Genomic DNA, 6789 nt, shown 5'->3' on the forward strand with positions numbered 1-6789 from the left:
GCTATAGACTATGATCCATGCATATTGCTCGTTTGAACACAAGTCCTGAGCAATGGCCACTACCACCTGAGTTTCATGTTCAGAGTATCAGAAATCAGTGACTTTGTTTGACTGATTGCAGGGAGAGGCTGAGAACTCCTCTTGCTATGCAGGGGGCAGAGGTGTAAGGGTTAGGAAGGCCTTCTACCTAAAAGGTAACTCTTTCTCAAAAGCAGTTTCCCCCTTTCCCACCCCCCACCCCCCCTTCCCCCCGCCCCACACAGCAAGAGGAGTTCTCAGCCTCTCTCCCTGATATGTGAGAGAAAAAGCTACAGGGCCATTGCAGCATGGGGAGAGTTTGGGTGGGGGCTGTGATGATAAAACCCGAGAGCAAAGAGGTTTACCTTTTGCTCTCTGAGGCCCAGTACTGCCTGGAGTGCCGAGAAGTTTACAAGTTTTAATGTCTTTGCCTTCGAAATAAACCCTTTTTGAACCCTTTCCAATGCTTTGGCATTCTTGGGGAAGATAACTGCATATGTTTTACCTTGGATGGGTGGCTGAGACTGGGGCCATGGTTAGTTTTCAGGAGACATGAAATGAAAGATATGAGTCCATCATTAGGTTGTTGAAAGATCAAAAGCATTAATGCAGGCTAGAATCATCTGACAAAAAGGCTTATTGATGAGATCTTTGATAGGGGTGTGTTAAGCTTTTAAAGTAGTAACATTAAGTGATGGTTTTTGGCAATATGGATTGAAAAACTGACTTTATAGATTGATTCCTTCAACAGAGCTACGAATATTTCTTATGAGGACTGAGGAAAATCTATTTATACAATACCTGCAGCAGGGAGGATTTTCAAGATCAAAGTAGAATTTGATTGGGATGCCAAAAATGTTGAAGTCCTTGGTTTTTCTACGTCCCCTGTGGACTAGGAAGAGGGCTGAGCTTAGTAAGGCTGAATAGCTTACCTAGGACAGAGCAAGTACCATGCAATATAAGACTGGGATTAGGCTGGGGAGCAGGCAATTGCCAAATAGCTCTCAAATGCATCACTGGATCTTGAAAACATCCTATGTTTAAGAAGATCCTTCTTACCAGACAATGAAGATCATCGATTCTAAGAGGCATATGGATTGCAGGGCTACGCTTTTACTGAGGACAAGTTGATATCAGGGTGAGTGTTTGGGATATCGCATAAGGACTGTATTTATTGACAGAAATTGATGTGAACTATGTAGAAATTGACTCAGCAGGAATGCTTACAAAGCAGTATGAAATATGATATTCCTAGATCTCTGATAACGCACCTTTGATATAACTACCAAATTTTGTATCAAAAGTGTCCCAAATTTAGCAAAGCTGGTCAGAACTGCCCCTTTACTCCCTTTATTTATTGGTCAGTGCTGCCTCCACATATGTGCAGTGCCCTCCTGGAACAGAAACAACAGCAAAATATTAAATCATGTAATCCAGAAAAAACAGTCAGCCATGGGTTAGATTTGTTCTGGCCTTCCCTCCTTACAGGATATTAGGTTATACCTTTCTCCTCAAAGGCTATACATCATCAATGTTGCAATAAAATTATATGAGGTTAATAAAAGTAATCTGCCACTGTGCACCAATATGCAGATAAAATAAAAGACAAAATAACTTCTCACAGCTATCAATTAGAAAAGTTTCCATTTTGAAATCCCATATTTGTAAGCTTTTTTCTCAATGCACAGTAGAAAACTAGATTCATGGGCTGGGCTCATAAAGTAATTTTCTGTCTACTTAGGACAGCAGTATTTTAAGTCTGACTGCCTGTTGCTTCTCTTCTTTCTTCTGTTTAGTCTACAGCCAGATTTGCTGTTTTTCTTCACATGAAAATTACAGTGCTTTCTGTGCACTGCTGAATGTGTAATATTGTACAGGTTGCCTGCCAGAGTAGAGGCTTTTCCCTGGAACATGTCTGACAAAAATCCAGGGGCATTTGTAACAGGAAAGGGCCTAAAGGCCATGGTCAGAATCAGGCTTCTGGTGGGCTTGGTGCTCTGCAGTCATGCCCTGTATCCCACACTGAACACAAATGGAGCCAAATTCTCTTTCCTAAAGAGAATATTTGTGCAAAATATTACAGACACTGAAGAAGTACCAGAGGTGGAAGGCCTCCAAAATATGGATTTTTGTCAGGACTGATCCACGGCAATTATTATCAGTCCTTCTGACCCTACCAGGCACTTCCCAAAGCTCACAAATATACCAGAGCCATATCATGTATTCAAAGCATCTCAAAAGACAAGAGAAGAGGGGGAACTCCAGGTGTAGCAAATTGCCATAAAAAGACAATTACAGCAGGTCCCTAAGGAGTTCAGGGCTTCTCTGGAACTGTCAGTCAGAAGCCCACACAGCAATAGTACCACAATCAGGCTCAGACTCCCCATGTGCAGAGGGAAACTGTGCTACACATGCACCTACACACAGTCAGATGGGCATCATATGCATATTACAGTCGCAGTCTGGGAGCTGTACTTAGGCTGGGCCACGTGCACTTTGTGAAAAGTAACCGTACCCACCAGGGCAGAGCAGTGCACAACAGTGCTTGCTATAAAACAGAAAACTGGAGACCAGAGTGAAATTATTTCTCTTCCAAAAAAAAAAAATCAATCTATCAAGACAACACTGTCCCTGAGCATGGGGAATTATGTGTGCGACCATGTGCGTAGATGAACAAAAAAAAACACTGAGAAACACACAAAAGCTACTTATGACTGCCAGGTCCCAATTGAAATGAAACACATTCATGAATTAATAGAATTAGATTTTGCTTTGTTCTCCATTTCAAACCATATACACAGTTAGTAAATGGTTTAGGAATAAGGAGTATAGGTACTTTCTTGTCCTTATTTTGCAGGTACTAAATCGTTTTAAGAAGAACATTGATTTATACTGGAATAATAGATGCAGCTTCTGATGAAGCTTACACATATCATCTGCTAGTGAAATATTAATTTGAAATATATATTTTAATCTACTTGGATTTCTGTCTAAAATTGTTGCAGAAGAGTACCATATACTCAGCACTTTACACCAAACCTTCAATGTGAAGGTAAATTTCTTACTTTCAAAAGTAAATTAAGTTTTAAGAACATTTTTTTCAACAGTTGCAAGCTACTTCTTGAAAAACTCTGGAATATGTAGCTATGTTTCCTCCTAACCTCCATTTACCCATGCCTGATGCTTGACTCAGAAGGGAGCTGTGGGTGTTCAGTGTTCCAGGAAAGAGCAACTGACAGGCTCTTGACTTTTGTAGCAAGAAAACAAAATTGAATGAACTACTTTGAAACACCTGAATGCTTTCAAAGTGTCAATCTGTAGAAAAAACCCTCATATATTACAGTTTGTGTGTTGTGTTTATTTCAATAGTATGCACACATTTTGCATGACCTTAATAATCTGTCAGTGATGTAAGTTCTTAGGATTGACCCTCTTTTTCACAGTCAGGGTACTCAAACTTTTCAAAACAGATCCAGTAAAGCAAACAAAGCAGAAAAGGTATTAAAGGATATCCTTAGCTTGAAACTTATTAGAAGAGATTTCCTGAATAGAATGAACCCAAGGACATGCTTGAGGTCTTTCTTGAAGAAAGGACTTATATCACACCACACAATCATGGAATCATGGTAAAAGGGTAGAGATATACAAAGAGAGACAGACATATTTCCACATTATTTAAATTAATGTAAGAACCATATCAGTGCTTTAGAAGAATTAAACAGCTCACCATGTTTCAGACTTTAAGACCATGAGTTTCATTTCTAAGCATATAATTCCATTTCTTTTCATAATGCCCATCAGCTTAAAAAAATTCCATGCCTTTATTAATTTAAAAAAGAAAGTGATGCACCGAAAGGAAGAAAAAACAAGCTACATTTCACACCAGACCTTGTGTGTTTTCTACAATAAAACAAAAACTTTACCGTAAACTGAAAGGAAAATGAATAGAGAATATAGTGGGGAACACACAGCTGTTCCCAATGAGAAAAGTGGAGCAGGGCCCAGATAGTGACTAGAGTCAGGAGATCACCAGACAGATCCACAGTGATGGGGTAGTTCCGAGGTGGAGCAAAGAAGTCACACTGGAAGTCACAGTCACTAGAGGCTGGGTTCAGAGGTCTGTGTCCAGGCACATTCATGGCCACAGCACAACTCAGCTGAGTACCATGGTCCAAGGCCTGATTTTAAATACAGTTAAAATGCAGTTCCTGAGCAAAGCAGAGAAGGGCCCCAAGGAAGTTTCTGAGGGCTGTTTTTCAGCAGGCTGATGCCGGTCACAGTGTCCAGGAGTGAGAGCTTGTCCTTACATGGAGGAGCCAGACTCCTGCCTGCAGAAGAGACTTCTGAGCTTGTAGGGTACTCAAATTTCTTTCTGGGTAGATAAGGATGGATTGGTAACAAGGGATGCGATTCACATAACTACACCAGATGCCTCATCTAATCAAAAGGAAATGCCAGTGACTAGATGAGTGAGTATGAAACCTTTCAGAGTAGGTATCTCTCTGAAGCTTTGAACTAAGGCTGGTGTATAAAATTGGCACTCGTAATAAGCCCCATGCCTCATTTTGCTGGAAGGACCCACTTATGTAACTCCATAGCATGGTGGCAGTGGTGCAATCTATTTCATATCAAATTCTGCCACACATCCTTGTATTTCTTTCTTCATATACTTAAAGTGTAGACTGCAGTCTAACTGGATTCTTAGACCTTTAGTTTTGGCAGAAAGACTTCCATTGCTGCTGAAGGTCTTCCATTTGAACTGAACAGAGATAGTAGACAATTTTTTCACCTCTACTGCCTTCCTGATGGCCCAGGAAATATCAGTATAAGGTTTGAACTCCAGTAGGAGTTCAGAACTTTCCAAATGAGGGGCAAGGATAAATAAACACTGGCATGTCCCTTTGTTAAGCAAGGACTGGAACCACAGAGAAAATCTATAAAAGGCAGTTCACTGCCATCAGGAGTTTAATTTGAAAAAATAAAAAATAAGCATATTTGCCTTGTCAAAAGTGATAGGTCAGTGACAGGTGTTGGGAAATCAAAAGGAACAAAGATTTTCCTCTGAGCACAGGAAATCATGGATTCCAGCTTAGTGCTGTCTTTACTAAAAAAGTCCAGAAAAACACAATCCAATGGGTGAATTGCCCAGTGACTTCTATCATGTGCAGTGTCCCTGGCCCAATGGCTTCCTTTCCAGCATAAATCTTTCACACAACTTTTAGATTTTATGTCATTATAAGAACAGTGAAAAAGAAACCTCTTCATGTTATGAATAACTGCTAGGGAAAAAGCCACAAATAAATGTTTGGTGACTAATGATTCATGATCAAACTGATCTAATGAATGTATGAGTACATGGAGAATAGATGTTAACAGAAAGGCTTTGGTAGGCCACCTAAAACAAAAGAAAACACTGTCCAGAATGTAGGAACTCACTGGAAACCATCCAAGATGGGCAAAACTACTGCTGTCAAAAGAGCAGAATGAAAGGAGTCAGGCACAGCTGGTAGAAATACACAGTAACATTTCTTGAGGATAATTTTTAATTATATTATGATAGTCACAAGAGAGAAGCTGAACTCACGTCCTGATGGAAATTGATTACCCTCCACAAGGTGTCCCTAAGAGAGCCTCCAAACTGAGCCAAGGTTTCCAAAAGTCTGGCTCCTAGTCATAGAAGGTTAGCAATGCCTTGTCCTTCTAGCAGTGTAAAAGCCAATCTAATCAGGTGTGAAGCATTTGATACATGGAAAAATTAACCAGCATCTAGAGAGAAAACCTGGCACAAGATGAAGAAACCTGGCAGCTGAGACAATAGACCTGGCAAAATCTACAGGAGTTTCATTACAGTTTTGTTGAAGGTAATTCTTTTCTGTTTTCTATTCTACATAGTCTTTCTTTCATTTTCATTCTAGGCTGTAAATCCAAAAAGGTAGGAAAGCTAGTCTACCGTGTGCCAAGACAGCAATCTGCAGAAAAGCACAAAAAGAACTTTCCATTTATTTCTCTCTAAACTCTTTGTTTTAAAACATGCTTCTAAAACTAATTTTACAGGCATCTTTTTATGGAATACAAATAATATGAGTATGAAAATCCGAGGGTATATGAATTACAAAATAATGGCAAAGTAAAGTCTTACTAAATCTGGTAAGTGCTTTCACAAACCAATGGAAAATAGTGTTAATTTTTAATAAAGCACTTAGCTAGAATCAGTGTCTTGCAGACTGGAGAATTGCTGAGGGAGTCAGGCAGCTCTTTCATAGAATTATTTGTCTACCCAAAGAACGTATGCAATATTTTGTTTCAAAACAAAATCAAAAACAAGTTTCCACACTTCAGATTTATCTCGCACAGTGTTTCACCTGAAGACACTCTCTCTTAGCTCTTTTTTGAAGATCACCCTTTTCTGTCTGTCCTTGGATGTTTTCTGCCTTCTTCCTTGAAATGTCATTTGCTCTTTTTTTTTTTTTTTTTTTTTTTTTTTTTTTTTTTTTTTTTTTTTTTTTTTTTTTTTTTTTTTTTTTTTTTTTTTTTTTTTTTTTTTTTTTTTTTTTTTTTTTTTTTTTTTTTTTTTTTTTTTTTTTTTTTTTCCTCTCTGCACAAAACTCCCTCAGAAATTAGGGAAAGCAATTATACCCACCTTTCTTATCCCAAACTCTCCTCATACATTTCATGATTTCATGTGCCTGCATATGGCCAGAGTTGGGGAAAGGATTTTCATTGCTTAAAGTACTTCCTACTCCCCCAGAAAAGTAATTACATTTTTCCTGA

This window comes from Empidonax traillii, unplaced genomic scaffold (assembly GCF_003031625.1).
Source record: "Empidonax traillii isolate 1590-97213 ecotype Southwest subspecies unplaced genomic scaffold, ASM303162v1 scaffold365:size559728, whole genome shotgun sequence".
NCBI lineage: Eukaryota > Metazoa > Chordata > Aves > Passeriformes > Tyrannidae > Empidonax > Empidonax traillii.